At 51.7% G+C, this 22449-nt stretch overlaps 1 protein-coding gene across 2 annotated transcripts in view; it reads left to right on the forward strand.

The window, feature by feature from the left end:
- CUEDC1 (CUE domain containing 1) overlaps positions 1–22449 on the forward strand; it is a 75935-nt gene that overhangs the window by 25643 nt on the left and 27843 nt on the right. The gene's annotated exons all lie outside the window — the stretch shown is intronic.

Genomic DNA, 22449 nt, shown 5'->3' on the forward strand with positions numbered 1-22449 from the left:
CCAAGTGAGAGCCCTGCTGTCCCGAGGCAAATTAGGGGCAGAGCCTGGCCTTGAATCCAGGTCTTATGACTACAAGCCCAGCAACCCTTTTCTTCTACCAACACTTCCCTAGGGACCCCCTTCCTGGCCTTCCGGGGAACTGTCATGCTTTTTTTGAAAAATTGTGTAACCAATAAACAACTCCATTCTTTTTATTAAAAATTTCAAATAATACAAATGGCCTGGGACTTCCCTGGTGGTCCAGAGGCTAAGACTCCATGCTCCCAAGGCAGGGGGCCCGGGTTCGATCCCTGGTCAGGGAGCTAGATCCCACATGCTGCGACTAAGAGTCCACATGCCGTAACTAAAGATCCCGCGTGCCGCAACTAAGACTCGGTGCTGCCAAATAAATAAATAAATATTAAAAACGAAAAAAATAAACAAATGGCCCCCCCCTTCCACCACCCCTTCTCCCCATCCCATACCACTCCTCAGAGGTAACCACTGATGAGTGTTTGACGTGAGTCCTCCCAGCCCTTTTTAAAATATGCCTTTTGCATGTGTCACTGATGGATTATTGTAACCCCTAACCACCTTGCTTGCTTTACTTGCCAGCTGTGTGTGTGCACGTGTGGAGAAAGCAAACATTCTATTATTACCTTCAGCAAGATAAAACCAGGTTGTAAATCAGCTGGACTGGTGGTCTGGAGCAGGGGTTCTTCAACGGGGATGTGCATGGGAATCAACCTAGATTTTGCTAGAATGCAGATTCTGATTCAGTAGGTATGGAGTAGGCCCTGGGATCCTGCATTTCTAATAAGGTCCCAGTTGGTGCAGATGCTGCTAGTCGGAGGCCGCACTTTGAATAGGGAGGGTTTAGAGCATGGGCTCTGGAACTGAACAGACCCACTGGGCCTTTAATCTCTAGCCGACTGAGCTGGGCAAGTGTGTAAGCTTTCTGTGCTTATAAATCGAGGAATAAGAATGACACCTTACTGATAGGATTGATGTGAAGACAAAATGAACTGGGGCCTGTGAAGCACCTAGTCCAGTGCCTGGCACATAGTAAGTGCTCAGTAAATATCAGTTATTAGTATCATCTGGAGACAGAGACCATCAAGTTGTCCAAGCCAAACAGAAAACACTTGCTGGTTGGCTGCTATTTGGTGCTGTCCGTGCCGTGCACTTCTCCGTTATTCACTTAATGTTATCATCATCACATCAGGTTTTTTTGGCTGTGTTGGGTCTTCGTTGCTGCGCGCGGGCTTTTCTCTAGTTGCGGAGAGCGGGGGCTACTCTTCATTGTGGTGCGCGAGCTTCTCATTGCAGTGGCTTCTCTTGTTGCGGAGCACAGGCTCTAGGCGCACGGGCTTCAGTAGTTGTGGCTCGCGGGCTCTAGAGCGCAGGCTCAGTAGTTGTGGCGCATGGGCTTAGTTGCTCTGCAGCATGTGGGATCTTCCCGGACCAGGGCTCGAACCCATGTCCCCTGCATTGGCAGGTGGATTCTTAACTACTGCGCCACCAGGGAAGCCCCACATCAGGATTTTTAATATGTCTCATATGGTATTATTCCCATTTGCTTATGGGGAAGCTGAGTCTCAGGGAGTTTGGGTGACTTAACCAGATCCACACAGCTAAGAAGTAGCAGAAATAAACTTACACCCTGGGTCCAGGTCGAATGCTTGTCATATGCACTGCAGCTGCCTTCTCTTGAGAACCTATTACCCTCATGGCCCAGTGGGTGGTGTGGAAGCTACAGCCTCTGAGTGTGGCTCCAGGGAAGTAAAGACACAGGCTTCAAACTTTTTTTGCTCCCACACCTGCCAAAAGAATTTTGAAAAACTGTATCTCCTTACACATTTAAAAATTCACATATAAAATTTTTTTCTCATAACTTTAAGCAGAGCGTATTTCCAGGCTTATTTTGTCAAAGCCTAGAACGGCAAACTCAGCCCACACAGTTATGGAAAATATCTGCCGTAATTCCTAACTGGCAAAGCTGGACCTCGTTGTTAGACCGTCAGCCAAATCATGCTTTGTGTTGGAAAAACTCTGACTCCATTTTTTGATTCAAATAAATGTGTTAAACAGGTGTCCCTGTGTCAGCTTCCTTCCTTCCTAATTCTAAAATAAACAGATGGGTAGATAAGCTAGAGAAGGTCTTGGTAAAATAAGGCCAGCTCCCTTCTCAATGTCCATCCTCAGGAGACTCCTCCCAGGAGTGCTGCATTCTTGAGTTGTCCCTTTGTTTGGTGGCTTTTACCAGGGCAAAGCACCAGGGTAAAGTTGGGTGGCTGGGGGAATGGGCCTTTCTTTGGGGAAGTGTTGAGGAGGGCCACCTCGAAAGAGAGCTGGTGGGCTCTGATCGTTCCCAGCACATTGGTATGTGGAAGGACACCATGGGGAAGTGGAGGTTTTGGAAATTGATTCCCTGAAGGCCAACCATGTCAGGAAGTCCCCGAGTTTCCCAGGTGTACCTTGGTGGGCAGACCATTGAACCAGATGCCTCCTGGAGATGCTGCCTAGGCTTTTGCTCTGTGAACGTCACATTGCTCAACCCAGAGCCTGTGGACCTCTGTGAATCTTTGGAGCTGGGACTGAGCCTGTTCCTCCCGTGGGCTCCCTGGTGACAACCCTGGACCTTGCCCCACGTTTCTTCCCCATTCCTCTCTCTCAGCGAGGTAGTGGGGGACTTACACTATACTGATGAATGGCAGAGAGGTAAACTGAGGCCCAGACCCGGTGAGTGACTTAATGGCCACAGAGCGGTCCACGTACCCCACCAAGAAAGCTGGCTGGCCTTCCCAGCGGAGGTATCACAAGTCAAACAAGCCTTGGGTGTGTCAGGAGAGCTGGTCCTCAGAGTCCATCCCCCGCTTCAGTGCAACTCGCTTGCATTCTCTCCTCCTCGGCATCTCTGTCTGTGAAATGGGCTGATGTGGCAGGCATTTAGCCTAGTGTTCACAGGCTTTGAAGTTGGGCAGACTTGTATCTGAATCCTGGCTTTGCTACTTACTAGCTGTGTGACCTTGGGCAAGTTACTTACCTCTCTGTGCCTGTCTCCACATGGGTAAATGGGAATGAGAATAATGTCTCCCTCATGGGGTGGTTGAGGGGATACAGGAGACAATGGCTAGTTAGCATGCTCAGGAAATATTCTTGCTGTTGCTACGCTTGTTTCTTGTTCCTCGTAGGAATTATGAAAAAGACCGAGTGGAGTGAAGGCCTGGTTGAGACTCTCCAAGGGCAGGGCATCCCTCCCCAGGATGGCAAGCACATGCAAAGAGATGCTTCATAAATGTCACCTGATAAAGGGTGACACCCCTGCCACCTGCTGAGCCTGCTGCTGGCCTCCTGCCTTCCTGCTGCCCCAGGGCACAAGGCTGCCCCTTACTGCTCCCTGCTTTTCCTCGCAGCCTGATGGCTCTGGGGTCCACCCCGTGGGGACCTGTTGGAAACTCTGCTGCCCGCCTCCTGTGCTGTGCCCTTCCTGGGGGACGGGCCACAGGCACTCGGCTCTCTTGCCTTCTGTTTGAAAGCTGCCCTGGCTCGATTTCTCGAGGGCCTCTCCCGGCTAATGTTTTAGAAGCACAGTCTTGTCTCCACCCCTCTATGCCTTCCCCTTAGGAATTTTGTCATCTTTTCTAACAAACTTTCAGCTGGAAGTTACTCCCTTCTCCTCCTCCTCCTCTAGCCCACAGAAGTAAACAATGAAACAAAGCAAAGCTCCAGTCTACCTTGGGCTCTGGCCCTTTCAAGGAATCCCTTTGTCAAGCAAAGAATCCTTTTGTAAAGTGAATAATGATTCACTTTGGACTTCGGTTTGGGTTTTTTTTGTTCAGGGTCTTTCTCAAGAGTGGGGGCCAGGCTAATTTGTAGGCTGGGAGCTGGGGGGGTGGGCGCTGCCTCCCTCTCTACCTACGGAAAGGGCTCCCGGTTTGGCTGCTGCTGTTCTGGTTACCTGTAATCCTTCCGATGTCTTCCTGTCAGGGCTCTGGCCTGACAACATGGATCACACTGGCCCAGAAGGTGGTGATGGTTTGTGTTTCTCGCTCTGTTTTGTTCCCTTGCTTCGCCCATCGCGTCTCCATGGAAACAGGCGCAGCCTTTATGTTGCCTTTGCTTTGGGCAAATTGATGCCTGCCGACTGGGGATTTTTCTTTGCTCTCCACCCTCTTCCCCTCTTTGGGATCAAAGGGGAAGGTGGGGACCGCACAGGAAGACTTGCAGTGGCCTGGAGCTCCCAGGTTGGGGGAGCCATAGTCAGTCCTCCAGCTGGGGACCCGTGCCTGGGCCCGGCCTGTGTGGTGGAGCCTTGTGCGTCATGAGGCCATGGGTGGAGCGAGTGCGCCATGGTTTATAGACACTCAGCCCCCTCAGGCCCCCCCACCCTGTACTCGCAGAGGCAGCTGCTGACCACTTGGGGCGGGAGGCTGGTGGGAGAGCTGGCACCTGCTGATCCTCTGGCAGGAACTTTGCACGAGGCCTTTAACCTTTCCAGGCCTCGGTTTCTCCGGGGAGGGTGGAGACATTTTGAACCTCTTTGATACTGTGACCCCTTTTACCTTAAGGAAGCCCCACATCTGGGTAAACTGCAAAATCATTGTCATATGATTGTTCTGTGGTAAATAGTAAATTCTGTGTTTGACTCAAACCAGTGAGTTGCCTGGTTTGAAATGAAACTTCAGAATTGGGAGCCTCTCTTTAGACTAGACTGAGCATTTTGCATGTGATCCAGGCCCCCAGGTGCCCCCTCCTCCTGCCCAGGGTGTCCTGCATTCCCGGGCTGATCACGGCAGGGAGACTGCTGTTCCAGGCCAAGGCAAAAGTGTTGGCCCGAGCAGCCCAGGGCAGGGCAACAGCAGATCTGCTCTGTGTCCTCACGGACCTCCCAGCAGCTCAGTAGCGAGTAGGCGAGGATGGCCCATGCAGGACCCGGCTTCCTGAGCAGTTTTCTGCCTGAGCGGGCTGCCAGCCACACTTCCTGTGGTCATCTCGGTCACTGCTGGCTTGACAAGCTATGTTATCCAACAGGCGAAACAGTAGGCTTTTATCACTCAGTACCACGCTCGTGCCAGCTTTACTCACTGATCAAATACGCCACCTCCACGCTTCATTTCAATACGGAACTCTCCACCCATCTGCTTGTCAAATTTAGCAAAGGATGTGTTTAACCTCAGATTTGTGTTGTCCAAAAGCCTCCCTTGAGACTGGAGCTGGAGCCGAGATGTCTGCGGGGAACTCCGAGTGTGTCAGGTGATGCTCTCGTGGTGATAGAGGTCAGGCGGTCCAGTCTCCTGCTGCAGAACAGGCACTGGCTGGAGTGATGCACTGTTCGGGGGTCTCTCCTGGGAAGTGCTCTTTCTAACACCTCTTTACAGTCAAGAAAGTTTCTTCTGGAGTCTCACCTAAATCCCATTTTATTTGGCCTGTCTTTAAGAAAGAGAACAGAGAGCAAGTAGCGTTAATGCTTTACCCAAAGACCCATACAGCTCTACTCAGCCTTGGCCAAACACACCTGATTTGGGAGGGTCGCCTCCCTGCTCTCTCTTGTTCCAGCAGAACAATGCCCGAGTTTCCTGTTGGTAGGACAGGGAGAGTGGCAGCTGCCTCACTGGGTTGGTGTGAAAATTAAATCCCGTGGGGACACACGTCACCAAGTGCCTGGCATATGGTCCATTTTCCATCATTCCGGTTAACTCTGAATGCATTTTCTTTCCTGCCTACTTTTATACCACCCAGGGTCCCTGCTTTTCCTCATAGCCGCTCCTGAATGAAGCCCCCTGGGCTGGTGGGACATCCTCTCACCGGCCCAGAGCAAAAAGGCCCTGGATGGCACCATCCCTGTCCCTGTTTCTAAACTGACCTCCGGGAGCTCCCAGTTGGGACTGCTAACTCCCGGGCTCTCCCAGGGGCTGCAGCAGGGTCCCTGGTACCTCACAGAGAGAGGCCTTCACCAATTGGCCCGTGGACAGCAGCCTGAATCTCTGCTTTGTCCGAAGGGTGACCCCCCAAGCCACAGGAGCAAGGACTGCAGAGGGAGCTATTTTTTCCAGGTTTTACTCTTTTTTCTTTTCCCTTTGAACCACAGGTACCACGGCAGAGTGGTTGAGAGCAGCGACTCTGGAGCCAAACTGCCTGGGTTCTCACCCAGCTCTGCCACCGTGGCCGCCCTTCCCTCCCTGTGTCTCAGGCTTCTCTGTGGCACATAGGCAGCGCTAAAGAAAATATTTGCTATAATTTCCCTAGAGTTTTGAAAAGTGTGCCGTTGTTTGATTTAAAATTTCCTCCCCTCCCTTTCTCCTGATCAGCATAAATATACAGGCAGACCTCGGAGATGTTGTAGGTTCGGTTCCAGACCGCCGCAATAAAGTGAATATTGCAGCAAAGTGAGTCACACACGTTTTTTGGTTTCCTAGTGCATATAAAAATTATGTTTACACTATACTGTGGTCTATTAAGTCTGTAATAGCATTATGTCTTAAAAAAAAACAATGTACGTGCCCTAATTAAAAAATACTTCACTGAGAAAAAAATGCTAACCATCATCTGAGCCTTCAGCCAGTCACAGTAGTAACATCAAAGATCACTGATCACAGATCACCATCTCAAATATAATAATAATGAAAAAGTTTGAAATATGGTGAGAATTACCAAAATGTGACACCGAGACACAAACTGAGCAAGTGCTGTTGGAAAAATGGCACCAATAGACTTGCTCGTTGCAGGGTTGCCACAAACCTTCAATTTGTAAAAAACTCAGCATCTGTGAAGTGCAATAACGTGAATGGCAATGAAACGAGGTCTGCCTGTACATATTGCTTACCTGCTTTATGCTGGGCACTGAACTAGGCATTGGGGACAGAGAGCTGAATGAGACCAAAAAATGCCTGCTCTGTCAGGGCCACCAACTGGCACATTGGTAACTTTGATATCATGTGACTAGTGCTGCCATTTTGATGGTGCAGCAAGAATCTAACAGGCCCAGGCCATGTGGGGGAGAGCCAAGGAGTGCATCTGGGAAGGCTTCCTGGAGGAGGAGGTCTGTGTTCTGAATCCTAAAATTGCAGTTGGTCAGGGTGAGGCTGTTAGGGCCGAGGCGTTAAGAGTGCAGGACTAGGGAAAAGTGCTGGGATGGTATGGTGGCCAGAGGAAGGAGCAGCCCAGGACTTGGCCACGCGTGGCTGAAGCAGCAGGTCCCTGGAGGACTGGTCAACCTGTGCGAAGAGGAGGTTATCTCCTCTCCAGGACCAGATTTCTGGAGTGGGGAGCAGAAAGGAAGGGCACCTCAATATTGACATTCCTTCTCGCCTCCAGCTTGTCTCTGAGCTCCCTTGATGTTTTCCCTGCAGCCACTGTCCCTCCCCCCCCCCTTTGAGATAATGATTTGCCACTCACCTCTGAGATAGTGTATCTATCCCAGATACACTGGGAGGGGCCCAGAATACCCCTGAGCCTCTTTGACTTGCTTGGGGTTTGGGGGACGAGGATTGTGTGCACCTCAGGAGATTCTGGTTCAGTAGAGGGCTCTGGACCTTTGCCTTTCAGAAGCTCCCTGAGATCCTGCTGCACCCCTCCACCTGAGAATCCTGGCTTCAGGGATGCCCGAGTACCTTTAGGGTTTCCACACTGAGGTGCTGATGGATCTTCCCTGCCCGATCTCCTTGCACTTCCTCTTACTTTTACAAAGTGGCATTGTTGTTGTTTGTTTTTAATCTCTCCTTTTATTCTTCCGGTGATCTCTATCATCTTGTTTTTTGGCTTTACTACTTTTTTTTTTTTTTTTTTTAAATAAATTTATTTATTTATTTATATTTATTTTTGGCTGTGTTGGGTCTTCGTTTCTGTGCAAGAGCTTTCTCTAGTTGCGACGAGTGGGGGCCGCTCTTCATCGCGGTGCGCGGGCCTCTCACTGTCGCGGCCTCTCCTGTTGCTGAGCACAGGCTCCAGACGCGCAGGCTCAGTAGTTGTGGCGCACGGGCTCAGTTGCTCCGCGGCATGTGGGATCTTCCCAGACCAGGGCTCGAAGCCGTGTCTCCTGCATTGGCAGGCAGATTCTCAACCACTGCGCCACCAGGGAAGCCCGGCTTTACTACTTTTTAAAAAGGTATTATTAGATAGTGAAACTGGGGCACAAGGAAGTAAACGTTGTCCAAGGTCATGGAGAAGCCAGAACCTGCCTTACAGAGTCCACGGTGTCTTCAGCCTGCTGAATGTCTTGCTGGGCAGAGGGCCTAAGGGTCCCGAGCCCCGGGTGTTTGAAGAAGCGGGGTAGGGAGTCTGCTCCTCAGACACTGTAGTGTCTTCTTGCCTCCCTCCGCTGGGTTCCAGGCTGGCACAATCACGACCATTGTTCCCAGTTGCTCTGCCCGCCTGCCTGGACATCTGTTCTCCTAACAATATCTACCCATAAATCCTGTCCCCGACTCCAGGGTGGCTTAGCTGGGGGACAACGAAGCCTGTGACCGGCAGCCAAGCCTTTCCCGTGGCTGCACAAGGGCGCGTCCACACCTGTGTGTGCTTACTGGCGGCACCAACACCTGCCTCTCAGGCCAGGGTTGTGTGTGTGCAGTGGTCTCCGGGGCTGCAGTTGGAAGGGCTCCTCACAGAGCCCTTTCTGCTGTAACCCACGCTATTGTAAATCTTGTTCTTTGTGAAAAGAGATTTTTATCTTGTGTATCCTGGCATACAGTAGGTCCTCCCTAAGTGTTTTTTGCCTGCCAGTGAATGAATGAGTGAATAATTAGAAGCCCATGTGTAAATGTCACTGGGGTGTCTGTGAATGAAACAGACCCAGTTTGCCTGGTACATGCAGAACACCCCCTGGGTGGCATGGGGGCGCTGAAGAAGCGTCCCTCCCTGAGTCTGCCCTGAGGAGCTGGTCTGATAGAGGGAGACAGCAAATGATGAGGTGCCACCTTGCCCGTCATTACGGCCACTCAGTGCTCTCTCCCTTCTTCCAGGCCACCAGACCGCTTTGAGTGCTGTGGCCGATCTGGAAGAGCAGAGGGGGATCAATACTGGCCGAAGTTTCCAGAGACTGCCTCATGGAAAAGGGGAACCCGAGAGGCTCTTGAAAGCGGGACAGGCCTTGTTTATGAGGACAGAGGAGAGGTGCAGACGGCTGTGCTCTGTGGTCCCTGAACCAGTGGCATTGGGGGTAGAGCCCAGCAGTGTGTGTTTGACAAGCCCTGCAGGTGACCCTGATGCTCACTGAGTGTGGTGACAGCTGAGGCAGAAAAAGGAAGGGGTCTGATCTTTACACAAGAGACTGAGGAGCTGGGAAGTGACCTGGCGCGTTTTAGATGAGTTCTTCTGTTGGCAGCACAGAGAAGAGACAGGAAGGAGACAGGCTGACCAGCCAGGAGGCATCAAGGGAAGCAGGCTTGGGATGCTGAGGATCCCAGCTGGGTTGGTGGTGGCCGTGGGAGCAGAGAGCAAAGCCAAGTGGTCCTATGACAGGAGAGAAGACAAGCCTGGTGACACATTTGATCTCGTGCCACACTTTCAGAGCACTCGTTTCTTGAAAATGTTTAAAAATGATTTGTCGCCTATCACACTGTTATATGCTAATTGTGGAAAATACAAGAAAGAAAAAGGGGGGTACAGAATTCCACCACCATCCAGGACAACTATTGATATATTGGAGTATTTCCTTGTGCTCCTTTTTCCTATGCATCTTTCCTTTATGTAGTTGAAAGCATACCATATGTATCCGTTTGCATCCTGCATCCTTTGCTTAACAAAATATCATAAGCATTTCCTGATGTGCTTTGAGGCTGGCTCTTTCTGTTGTTGACAGGAGCGCCATAAGATGGGCAGGGTGGCACTGGTAAGGAAGCAGTAACTAAGGCTCAGGGAGAAAAGGAAACTTGTTCCATGAACTTCAGATAGTAGGGAAGTCAGAAGTTAAACAGCCTGGGTTGTTCAGCTCATAAATTACAAGGAAAAAAAGGGATGAAGGGGGAACCTGTAGATTAAAATAGACTTTAAAGACAATGTGCAAGACTTAAGTATAGTGTTCAGGCATGCACATTTGAGGGTTAAGAAATGCAAGGAAGTGATTACCATGCAAACAGTTTGTGGCACGTGGAGAGGGTTTTGGAGCACCTGGCAGAGTTTCATTTCTTGACATGAGTGGTTGAAAGGTGTTTGCCTTATGATAATTCATTAAACTTACATGTATTTTGTGCAGTTTTCTGTATCTGTTTTATTTTTTAAAAAAGGTTGAAAGGAAAAAGCTTGCTCAAGGATCTGTGTGGCAGAGTCAGGACCAGAACCCCTGTTCACCGGTCCTCCCTTGGGCTTCATTTCCAACTGTTCCCACCCTTTGTGGGTTGTCTGCTCACCCACCTCCCAGCCCCTAGCCCCCCATCTGCAGCTTGCAGGAAAAACTGCAGATTTACAGCTCATTTTGGTTGACTTTCAGGGCCAAGCTGAGACAGCCTGGGGGGAGAACAGGGATTCCCCTTTGACTCAAATGGGGAAATTCTTGAGGAGATCAGTTAAGTCAGGAGTGAAGCTGTCTCAGCCATTTCTATCATTGTGTGTGGTGTGTGTGTTGCAGGGGCAGGAGGTGCCTTGACAATTTCTCTCTCTCTGGTTAGTTCAAAGATACAGGCTCAAGCACCCAGGCTTCTGTGTGCTTTCAGACTCCCTTTTCATTCATTTCCTTAGTCTGGTGCATTGGGTTCCTGGAAACAAATGTTTTTTTTTTCTTTAATAAGCACTATCCCTCCCATACCCCATCACCACACACCCTGCCTCAGCTGCCCTTTTCCTCTGACTCCTTCCCAGAAGCCCAAGGAGGCAATGCAAGGGCCACCATGGGGCACACCCAGGAGAGGGGACAATGGATGAGCCCTGCCGATGCTAAGCACCCCCTTCGTCCTGGCAGGGCAAGCGGGAGAGACTTTTCTGAATCAGGTCCTTGAGCCCAGGGCCCTGCTGGTTCTGAAACCAGACTTGGGCTCCTAGCTGGATTCCTGCTTCTCCCTGCCTGGGTGTCAAGTTTCACCATGGGAACCGGGCCAAAGCTTTGATCTTGGATGAGGCCAAGGACACCAGTGGGGAGTGGGCCTAGTACTCACCCTAGCTCTGCCTGCCCAGGAGAAGGGGGTCTTTGCACTTACCTGCCCTTCCCAGAAGGTTGTGGAAGGACTTTTCTGTTGGGGATCAATTGTCCACAGTCCTTGGTCCCCCCCAGATCATTGTAACGAAGCCCCCCAATTACGGTACACCAGGACTTCATGCTGCTGAGGAGGAGGGCTCCCCTTAGGTTCTGGAACAGCACTGTCTGATAGATCTTCCTGTGATGTTGGAAATGTTCTAATATATGTGCTGTTCAACGTGATGGCCATTGAACACTTGAAATGTGGTCGCGTGACCGAGGAACCGATTTTAAATTTTATTTAATTTTAAATAATTAAAATTTAAATTTATCTGGCCACACGTGACTAGTGGCTACCTTCTTGGGCAGTACAGTTCTGGAAGGAGCGGGTGTCTGAGAAGGCTATACTGCCTGCTCCCCTCTTGCCTCTGCGCACACATACACACATTACACATTTCAGGAAGGCCCTGGATACAATGTCCTTTTTTAAAATAATTAATTAATTAATTAATTTTTGGCTGCGTTGGGTCTTCGTTGCTGCGCGCGGGCTTTCTCTAGTTGTGGCGAGTGGGGGCTACTCTTCATTGCGGTGTGCAGGCTTCTCATCGTGGTGGCTTCTCTTGTTGAGGAGCACGGGCTCTAGGCGCACGGGCTTCAGTAGTTGTGGCTCGCAGGCTCAGTAGTTGTGGCTCACGGGCTTAGTAGCTCCGCGGCATGTGGGATCTTCCCGGACCAGGACTCGAACCCGTGTCCCCTGTATTGGCAGGCGGATTCTTAACCACTGCGCCACCAGGGAAGTCCCAATGTCCTTTTATAACAAAGTCCGCTGTTTAAATATTCTTATCTCGAGTGAGGCAGAGCTGTCATTGACCGTGAACGTGCCCCCATGCGTGGCTTCTCTGTGTCCTTGCACACGTGGAGGTAAGGGGTGTGAGACCTCAGGAAACCGTGCATCTGAGTCTGGATTCATCGGTCACAGGACGCAAACTCTGGTCTCCCGCCCCGGCGTGCCCGTGCTCCTCTCTGCTCCTCCCCTTTAGGAAGAAAGAATCCGGTAAGGGTGGATGCCTGGTAACTGGCGGACAGGCCCTCTCCTGTGAATAAGGCCCAGGCCCCGGGGGGCGGCGGGGGGTTGGGGGGGAGCCCACGCTGGCAGTTTTGATCTTATTTCCTGTTCTGGATTGAACAGCTCAGGTAAGAGGGATTTTTGCCTTTTTCAAGAAGGTGGGGACGAGGAACAGCTTTTAATTTCTTGTTTTATATATGGGTATATTTTTTGAGCCAGGTGGGTGGTGGGGTGAAGGTGCATTAAGGTCTTCACCAGCTGAGTCGGTCCTCTCATCCCCCTCTCGCCCTCACTTGCCCACTGGCTAGCACCTGGGGGTGCTCTGTGATGTTTGTTGAATGAACGAATGAAGAAGTGGTTTCTGCCTGCCGGAGCGCCCTCCAGGACAGACCTCTGCCCATCCTGTCTCTCTCCTCCTCTTCCTTTCGCCCTGCAGTGCAGGCCAGCCATCTCTCCTCTCCCGGCTCCTTCTATCTGAGGCTCTCAAGATGTACGCTGCGTGTTCTGGCACACTAACCTTTTCTAATAGCTGTTTCCTAGTGTATCATAACTCAACCATTACAAATGTCCCACAAAGTATCCCTGCACGGCCATCCCCGTGGCATGTGTGACTCTGCAGACCATGTGAACATTCCTCATCAACAGGGCTGCCATTGTCCCCTGGCCCACTCCATGCAGATGGGAAAGAGCCCCTCTGTGCAGGCAGGTTTTCCTGTGTGCTGGTGGCCCTCTCTCTGCATAGCCCAAGGAGAGCCCCCTTCTGCCCGGTGAGTCGCAGTCTCTTCTACAACCCAGTGCCTCATCCTGCCTGATTTGTGTCTTTATTTTCACTGTGATAAAATGAACATAACATAAAATTGACCATTTTAACTATTTTTAAGTGGCAATTCAGTGGCATTAAGTATACATACAGTGTCATGCAGCCACTGTCCATTTCCAGAACTTGTTCATCATCCCAAACAGGAACTCTGTGCCCATGAAACAATCTCTCTCCATTCCCCTGTCCCCTCAGTCCCTGGGAAACTGCTGTAATTTCTGTCTCTAAGAATTTGCCTATTCTAGGTACCTCATAAAAGTGGAATCATACAGTGTCTGTCCTTTTGTGTCCGGCTTATATCACTTAGCATGTTTTCAGGGTTCATCCACGTTATAGCATGTATCAGAATTTCATTCCTTTTTGGGGCTGAATAATATTCCATGGTTCCATATGTGTAGACTACTTTTTGTTCATCCATTCATCCGGTGACAGACACTTGGGTTGTTTCTACCTTTGGGCTATAGTGATAATGTTTTTTGTTTTTGTTTTGTTTTTTTTATTTTATTTATTTTTGGCTGTGTTGGGTCTTTGTTGCCGCGCGGGGGCTTTCTCTAGTTGCGGTGAGCGGGAGCTACCCTTCATTGCGGTGCGCGGGCTTCTCCTTGCGGTGGCTTCTCTTGTTGCGGAGCACGGGCTCTAGGCACGCGGGCTTCAGTAGCTGTGGCCCGCTGGCTCAGTAGTTGTGGCTCACGGGCTCTAGAGCACAGGCTCAGTAGTTGTGGCACACGGGCTTAGTTGCTCCGTGGCATGTGGGATCTTCCTGGGCCAGGGCTCGAACCTATGTCCTCTGCATTGGCAGGCGGATTCTTAACCACTGTGCCACCAGGGAAGTCCCTATAGTGATAATGTTGCTATGAACACTGGTGTTCAAATATCTGCATCTCTGCCTTCAATTCTTTTGGGAATATACCTGGGAGTGGAACTACTGGATCGTATGGTAATTCTGTGTTTAACTTTTCAAGGAACTACCAAACTGTTTTCCACAGCAGCCATACATTTTATGTCGCAGTGTACCTTTTAAAATAATTCTTAATTTTTAACTACAAAAACAATGCATGTTTGTTATAAAAACTTCAAAGGATGCAGAGGTACATGAAGTAACGATGCAACCCTCCCTTTTAGACAACTGCTACTTAGTGTTTGGTGTGTATCCACTTGGACCCCTCCCTGTACATCTCCAAATATACAAGCATACACTCAGACATTTCAGCAAAAGTAGTGGACGGGACACCTGGCCCTGCCACTTGGTTTTCTTCCATGTCATCCCATGTTGCACCTGAAGTTCTCAACTGTGTGCCTCTCTGTTCTGTGGATGCACCTTGTGTCATGTATCGGTTCCTGGGTAGTGAGAGACAATTCTCACAAACCCTATGCACTCACAGCTTCGCACACGTTGGCTGCCAGAGCTGACCTTGGCACTTGGGAGGCCATGCAGCCCAGAACCACCTTCCCCATCAGTCTCAGCTTTTCCCAAGTTGCTCTACGCTTGGGGCAGCTAAACTAGCTGAGCTGTGTTTTGTGAAGGAGGGCCACCCACCTGGCCTTATTGAGCTGCAGCCTGGCGTGGTACACCCTCCCCTCTGGGAATTCTGGGAATCAGCCTCCTTTGAAGTGAGGAAGTAACTTAGAGCTGGGCAGAGAGGTGAGCTGCTGCTGGAGAGAGAGTCCAGACTCTCGCAGCATGGGGCGGGCGGGGTTTCTCTTTCGGGGCTCTGAGAAGGAGCCTGTGGGACCATCAAGGCGTGCTGTGCCCTCACACACTTGGAAAGACCCAGCTTAGGCCTGGCAAGAGGCCACCTTTCAAGCCAAGGACCAGCCTATCTTTTGCCAGCACCTTTTTCTGCAGAGCCCCAGGCAGCTGGTGGGAGAGTACAAAGAGGCCTGGAAAATCCACAAACTGCATAATCAGCCCCTGCATCTTGGACGCTTGACTCTGTTTATTGCTTCCTGTCCCCGAAAGCCCTTTACAAACAGAGAGGCTTTGAGGGGGGTGAGCTGGACCTGGTGGGTGGCCTGCCCCTGCCAGACGTCCCACAACTCTGGGAGCCCCGGCAGCTTCCCTAAATAAGTCCACTTTCCTTTCCACTTCTCTCTGCCACCCCCAAAGGGAACAGGGGGTTGTCCAAGAGTGTGAGAGGGCCCTAACTGACAAAGGACAAGGGTCTCATTTCTACCAATTTCCTTGAAGGCCTGGAGGTTAAGCTCTAATGAGGTGCAGGAGGGGAGCAGGGTAAAACCTTAGCCTCTGACTGACCCCTGTGAGGTGGGGAGGGGAGCAGGGGGTCTGTTCCCTGGGATCTAGGGACGGTCCTGTTCCAAGGGCCGTGGGACTCGCTCAAAGCTGTTTTCTTGTTTGTATTACATTTTTTTTCTTTTTGGCCATGCTGCGCGACTTGCGGGATCTTAGTTCCCCAACCAGGAACTGAACCCGCGTCCTTGGCAGTGAGAGTTCAGAGTCCTAACCACTGGACCGCCAGGGAATTCCCTGTATTACATTTTTTTTTAATAAATTTATTTTTTATTTATTTATTTTTGGCTGTGTTGGGTCTTCGTTGCTGTGCGCGGGCTTCTCACTGCGGCGGCTTCTCTTGTGGCGGAGCACAGGCTCTAGGCATGCGGGCTTCAGTAGTTGTGGCACTCGGGCTCAGTAGCTGTGGCTCACGGGCTCTAGAGCACAGGCTCAGTAGTTGTGGCGCACGGGCTTAGTTGCTCCATGGCATATGGGATCTTCCCGGACCAGGGCTCGAACCCGTGTCCCCTGCCTTGGCAGGTGGATTCTCAACCACTGCACCACCAGGGAAGCCCCTGTATTACATTTTTAAAAACAGGTTTCTCCTTGTTGACTGACTTTTCTCCCTTCCCTCCCTCTCACCTCCCCAACCTTCATCCACCCTGTTCCAGAATTAACTAATTCACTTCACAGCCTTTCCCACCACTGCTGGTGGCTGAGATGTGACTCTTTCACGGAAGAGCTACAGCCCTGAAACGTTCACCTGGACACTCACGGCTGGGGGTGCCCATGAGGGCTGTTTGCTGTGCTTTCCTTGCATCTGGGAGACATGGGCAGGGTGGGTGTGGGGGGCACATGGTTGGAAGAGGGATGCTGTGTTTTGGGAAGAGGGACATGTAGGAAGGCAGTCGCCCAGAGCTGGGGCTGCCCCTGCCAGCCAGACGTAGGGCGAACTGTCCCTCTCCGACCTGGGGCTCCTGCTGTGGTCGGGCCGGGGTCGGAGGCCTGAGTTCCCACCGTCCCTCTGCTGCCTGTCTGCATCCTCCCTTTGCTTGGCGTCCCTGACTTAGAAGCCGATTGACCACATAGCCCTGATTTACCCCTGTTGAAAGGCCTCTCTGATTTAAAAAGCAGAGGGGATGAGTTGGCCTGTGCTCTCTGTGTGGACCTGCCGTATGTGAGGGTCGTGGGTCTGCTTGTACTTTTCCGCAGGGGCTGTCTAAGCAGACTTTCCACGTGGGACCTCTGTGTGTCTGAGCCTGTGCATTTGGTTATGCAATTCTGATCCTGCCCCACCCTCCCAGCTCCTTCCTGAAAGTGAAATGCTACAGTCCTTGCTCAAGAACAAAGGCTTGAGCTCAGCCCTGCATGTTAATGATTTTCAAGTGTGGCCACTTCCTCCTGCTGGGCCTGACTCACTCAGCTGCTGCCCGCTGTAGTTGGGATGGAAACCCAACTTGAAGAGCCCAGGGACGGACAGGGGGACCCTGCTGGGGGTGGGAGCTGGACCCTGGCAGGGTCCTGTTGGCCCTGGGACCCCTGTGGCAGAGGAGGCGGATGGCAGGACCGGCCTGCTCAGCTCTGAGCTGGGGTGCACCCCCTTCTTTTCTATCTCCCTGCTCCTGGCCAATCCATGCAGCCGCTTCTCTCCTGCCCCAGGGTGACCCCACGTTCCCAACCCTTCTGGAGCCTCAGTTTCCCTCTGTGCCCCATGCAGAGATCAGAGGCTCCCCATTACAAGTGGGGTGACAGTGCAGTGAGTGGTTGGGAACATGGGCTTTGGGGTAGAATCCTGACTTAGCCGCTTGTTATTTAATTCCTCTGTGCCTTAGTTTCCCCATCTGCAAGATAACACCTCCTACCTCATAGGGTTGTTGCTAGGATTCCATGGAGGTGAAGTGCCCAGCATGGTGCCAGCTGAGCCCCTGCTCTCGGGGAACAGGCCCAGCCTAGAGCCTGGCTTGTGGAACTCGCCCCCGGCACTGGAAACTGTCAAGTGCTGTGCACATGTAAAGCACAGTCATTTGAGGAAAGTCATCACGTTCAGAGTGAGAGAATGATCTATTTCAGGATTTTTAAACGGCTGGGATCAGCAGACCTTGGCTACAATTCACAGATGTTTCCCACTGTGGAAGCTGGGTCTTCACTCCTGCCTTTCCTGTCGGTCTTTCCTCTTTGGTTATTTTGCACATGCACACGGGTTCCCCCCTTTGTGCCACACAAAGGGAGCATGAATCCGAATTCACCCCGTGTCTGTGGGCTGTGGGTCTGAAAAGCACCACGGCTCCTCTGGCAAAGATTCATAAACCTTGAAGGACGAGTCAGTCCTGTTTGCCACCAGCAAGAAGTGCTTGAGCACTAGCTGAATACCTCATGTTTTAACGGTGCTCATCAAGGAGCCGTGGGACTAAGGAGTGTCCAGCTGCTTTGGAAAGGTCCCAGCAATTGCTGGACTGTCCCCATTGTTGCCTCATACCCCTTAAGTCTGGGTGACTTGCAACCCACTTGTAGGCTGGGGCCATTCCGGCTACAGCCTCTCTCCGACCCAGCCCTCGTGCCCATCCCACACTGGAAGGAAGGGAGTGCAGGGTCCACACATCCCCGGCTGGCGGCTTCCCCGGGAGGGACAGAGCGGCTACAAGTTTGGGCTTGTGGGGTGATTTGGCAGAGCATTTGTTTGATGACTGTTGATTAAGCCCAGGTGTGTGGGCCTAATGTTTACAGAATCCTGATTGGCTCAGGCTGGAATGAAAAAAATGGATATTCAGGGGAGTAGGGAGGTGTCATGGATAATCCAAAAGCCATTTGTTCAGGGCTTGGAGCCAGAGAAAAGGTATTTTTGCCGATCTCCCTAAATCAGCCAGCTAGGAATTCTTTTTAATGTGTGCCTACGGTGTACATCGGATGCTCCAGGGACTGAACAGTCCATGAAACTCAGCTCAGACAGCTGTGGACCATCTGGGGACTCAGGGCAGACACAGAGGATGCCAAGAATGAAAGGGATCTTGAAGATCATTTAGTCCTCCTTGCCCATTTTTCAGATGGGTACCTGAAGGCTCAGGCAGCAAAATGACTTGCTCAAGGTCACTTGGCTGGTCAGTGATGGAGCTAAAGTCAGAATCTGGGGCTCCAAACTGCATCGCTCTGTAAGGTAGTGGTCCTCACACTTTACTGGACATTCAAAAGATCTGGGGAACTTGTTAACATACAGATTCCCAGGCTGTATCCCCAGAAATTCTGATTTCATAGTGGGGTGAAGAATATGTGTCCTTAGCAAACCCCTCAGAGGAGTCTGGTGAAGGTGGTCTCCACCATCCTCTGAGATACACTGCTATAATGCAAAGGGCACTTGCTTTTAGACTGATAGAAAAGCACATTTGCACTTCCCAAAGCCACGTGAGCAGGCCGGTAGCAGTGCGGGGAACAGGCAGAGATGCAAACGGCTCTGGTTAAACCTAGGCTTTAAAGCAGGTTGCAAGAAACTGGTGTGTCAGAAGACTTGACAGCACGCTGGTTTCTTTCCTGTGAGGCCATGCAATTTGGATGTGGTGCAGCCCTGGACGACCTTTAGGTCACACACGACGACTCCTTGTCCCTATCTGTAAAATGGCTCTGATAATGGTAGAAGGTAATAATCTGCAGTACTAGATTATCGTGAGGATTAACACAATGCACGGGAAACACAGCCCAGCACTCAGTAAATGGCAGGTTCTCTGATTACTAATTGCTGGGGGAGGGAGGGGAGGGCAGGCCTCTGCTTAATGTCTTTATGGAATGGATTTCTGCTGAGGATGTCATTTGAGGACAAGGGTTCTGGTTCTGTAGCTAAAGAAAGGGTACAGGTCCTTCCAGCCCTGTGGGACTGGGATGCAGCCACCCCCTTCTGCAGAGGTGTCATCATGGTTTGTACCTAGCTTGGTGGTGCCTTTCTCTGGCTCTGATCCGTCCCCCACCCCAACTTATGTCCTTGCATCTCTGGGAGGTTTCAGTGATGGGGAATTTCAGACTGAATAGGGACTCTTTCTCTCCATTTTCTAGGGATGGAGACTGAGGCCCCCTGGAGGCAAAGAAGGCTGGTTCTGGGACCGCCAGGAGCTCCTGCCCCTTCCCCTGACTGTCAGATTTGAGGGCCAGGGCTACCAGCCCCAGCGGGCCTGCAGCCCTCCTTGCACTCCCTTCCGGGAGTTGGTTCTGCAGGGAACCAGGAAGCTGATGCCTTGGCCAGGGTGTGCCGCTTCCCGGTTCTGGTTCTGGCCAGATTTGCTGCAAATCAGGTCAGCCTGACCTCACCCCTCACCACTGATGCACCTGACGCTGTAAAAACCATTCTGGGCACATTTGGGGAAGAGAGAGAGGGATCAGGGCCTCATCTGGCCCTGCTGTCAGCCTAGCGAAGGGAGGGGCTTGCAGGGTGGGCCGTGGGAAGGCTGAGGGTGCGGTTAGTGCACGTTAGCGTGTGTGTAGGACAGTCTGGCTGGAAGAACACAGCTTCCAAGTTGGGTGAAGAGAGGAGTGGACTGAGTGCCTGGGCTGGGCGGAAGGGTTCAGGAAAATCTAAAGGAGGGGAGCGTGGCCCCTGGCTGTGAGGGCCTGCGGCATCTGTGGCACCCGCCGTGCGGTGAAGGCCTTGAGGGAGCTGGTGTATGTGGCACACGCAGGCGCATGAGCTGTGAGTCGCTGCGCTGGGGTGCACGCCCACACGGGGGCAGGGCACTGGCCCAGGAGGCCCCAATCTGGGTTCAGATCCCAGCTCTGTGGCCACTGAGCTCTGACCTCAGGCAACACACACCATCTGGCAGGGAGAGCATGGGGTTTCTTCCTGAGGGCATGTGTGGGCACGTGGGTACTGGAGTTGAGCAGCGTGGGTGAGGGAGGGCCACAGGTGGGGAGGGATGCCTAGCCCAGCGGTGGCAGAGGAGGGGCGCGGGGGAGGGAGCAGCCTGTGGCTGGGGAGAGTAGCGGGCCTGGTAAGTGGCTCTAAACAATCCCATCTGCTGTCTGGGCCGGGTGGAATTTCTGATGGTGTCCCGGCTGCCTGCCTGAGGGGGGTGATGGCCCTTGGGCTGCAGCTGCCTCCTGCTGTTTGAAGCTGGGCCCCTCCCCAAGCCCCTGCTCCCCAGCCTGGGGCCTGCATTCCCCAGCTGCTATAGGAAGCACTTCTGAGAAGGGCACTCGGTGAGCCTGTGCTCCTGCTGCCCAGCCCGGAGCCCCTCCCCGGGGGCAGGCCCCTGTCATACAAGCCCAGCCCCCAGCAGCAGCGGGAGCTCCACGCAGGGGTCCCAGAGCACGACAGCCTGAGGTCCTGGAGGCCCCTGAGAAGAGCCTTCATGCTGCACACTCTCCCCGCTCAGGGCCAGATTCAAGATCATAACCCGAGGGGCTTCCCTGGTGGCGCAGTGGTTAAGAATCCGCCTGCCAATGCAGGGGACATGGGTTCGAGCCCTGGTCCGGGAAGATCCACATGCCACACAGCAACTAAGCCCGTGCGCCACAACTACTGAGCCTGCGCTCTAGAGCCCGCGAGCCACAACTACTGAGCCCACGTGCCACAACTACTGAAGCCTGCGCGCCTAGAGCCCGTGCTCCGCAACAAGAGAAGCCACCGCAATGAGAAGCCCGCGCACTGCAACGAAGAGTAGCCTCCGCTCGCTGCAACTAGAGAAAGCCCACGCGCAGCAACGAAGACCCAACGCAGCCAAAAAAAAAAAAAAAAAGATCATAACCCCAGGCCTGACTCCTGGGCCAGGCTCTAGACACAGGCAGTCTTACTGACAGCTGCCCCGACTGAGAGAACGTGATCCCCCTCAGGAACCTGTCTGAGGAGATACAGGTGTCCCCGTTCTACACATGAGGAAACGCACTCAGAGATGTTCCACTCACCCAAGCAGCAGTGATCAGGATGGAAGCCGGGGTTAGCCCGGAGCTCAAGCCCACCCTTAACCGCTGCGCTCTTACCCCAGACACAGCGCTGGTAAAAACCAACTTGTGGTTTCCCCTCCACGGGGAGCTTCCTGGCTAGACCCCCGCCCCACTGCGCGGCTCCGGTGGGCCCTCCACACTGTGGTCTGACCTCTGAAACAGCTGTGGCATCAGCCATCACCTTGCCCACCGGGAACCTTTGTGTACCCTGCAACCCTACCAGGAGCTAGGCGGGGCCCTGGCCCTGAGGCTGAGGCTCTGGAAGCACATGCGAGGCAGGACTGGGGAGGGCTTGCCAAATAGTCCGGGTAGGAAGGATGGAGTTGGGATTCGAAGGATTACAAAAGTTTTAAAGCCCTGGAGGCTCTGTGCTTTTAAGATTCTTTTCTATCATCATTCAGTTTTTTTTGGTTTGGTTTGATTTGGTTTTTTAAAATCAGAGAACAGTATAAGACGGAGGTTAAGAAGAGCATGGACTCTGGGGACAGATTGTTTGGATTCACGTTTTGGCTCTGTCACTGACTGTGTGACCCTACATAAGTTATTTAAACTCTCTGAGTCTTAGTTTCCTCGTCTGCAAAATGAGTATGATACTTGCTTTACTGTGGGGCTTTGATGAGATCATGCCACGTGCTTAGAAAGTGTGTGGCACATAGTATGTGCTCATAGATATTTGCTATGACTATTATTAAAAAGTAATTCATGTCAATTGTAGATAATATGCATATGCAAAGAGAACATAGAAAATCACTGGCAGAGCTATGATTTTGATATTCTTTATAGGTTATCTGCTTATTTTATAATTTTTAAATTAATGAACATGAATCAAAATTTAAAAGATACAAAAGGATTTACAGAGAAAAGTTTCCTTGATCTGTCTCTTATGACCTAATTCTCCCCAGGGGAAGCCTATATTATCAGTTTCTTATGAATCCTTTCAGAGCCCTTTCCCTCACCCTCTCCATATGTAGACATACACATACCATAATGCACTATAGTATAGAGACTATACTTACTTTTCTGCGCCTTGCATTGTTCCCCTAAGCAATAGGTCTTGGGCATAGAGACATACAGAGATGCCTCATTTTTGTTTACCATCGTATAGTGTTCCATTAAATATGTTATATGAATTCCATAGAAGTGGAATTCATGGATCAGTGGGTGGGTGCAAAGTGTGTGCTAGTGTGGGGTAAGGGGACAGGAGTTGGGACTTCTGTTCCCAGGACCCTCCTCTGCTCTGAGCACCCCTCCCTAATCTTGGTTCCTTGGCCTGGACTCCCTGGGCATGCTCAGATACTGAATTATGTGGCATCACTGACTGACCACCT

The sequence above is a fragment of the Eubalaena glacialis genome, chromosome 19 (assembly GCF_028564815.1).
Source record: "Eubalaena glacialis isolate mEubGla1 chromosome 19, mEubGla1.1.hap2.+ XY, whole genome shotgun sequence".
NCBI classification, from domain to species: domain Eukaryota; kingdom Metazoa; phylum Chordata; class Mammalia; order Artiodactyla; family Balaenidae; genus Eubalaena; species Eubalaena glacialis.